Source organism: Rhincodon typus, chromosome 30, assembly GCF_021869965.1.
Source record: "Rhincodon typus isolate 14 chromosome 30, sRhiTyp1.1, whole genome shotgun sequence".
Taxonomy (NCBI): domain Eukaryota; kingdom Metazoa; phylum Chordata; class Chondrichthyes; order Orectolobiformes; family Rhincodontidae; genus Rhincodon; species Rhincodon typus.
In genome coordinates this window covers 29,054,194-29,054,423 of record NC_063361.1, presented here as the reverse complement: position 1 = coordinate 29,054,423, position 230 = coordinate 29,054,194, and positions in this window count along the sequence as shown.

Sequence of the window (230 nt, the reverse complement as noted above, 5' to 3'; positions counted from 1 at the left end):
CCCACAAGTCTCACTATTTCTTCAGTTCTATATCCAAGTGACCAGTCTTTACTTATAAATCTAAAGCTATTAATCCCTTATTTGACCAGGAATCAAAGCTAAGTGCTCTTTTTCTCACCTAACATCCACATGTACACATCTATACACTCACACTCCCACACATACACAGATACACACTCACAGCCCCACACATACACAGATACACACTCACACCCCCACACATACACAGA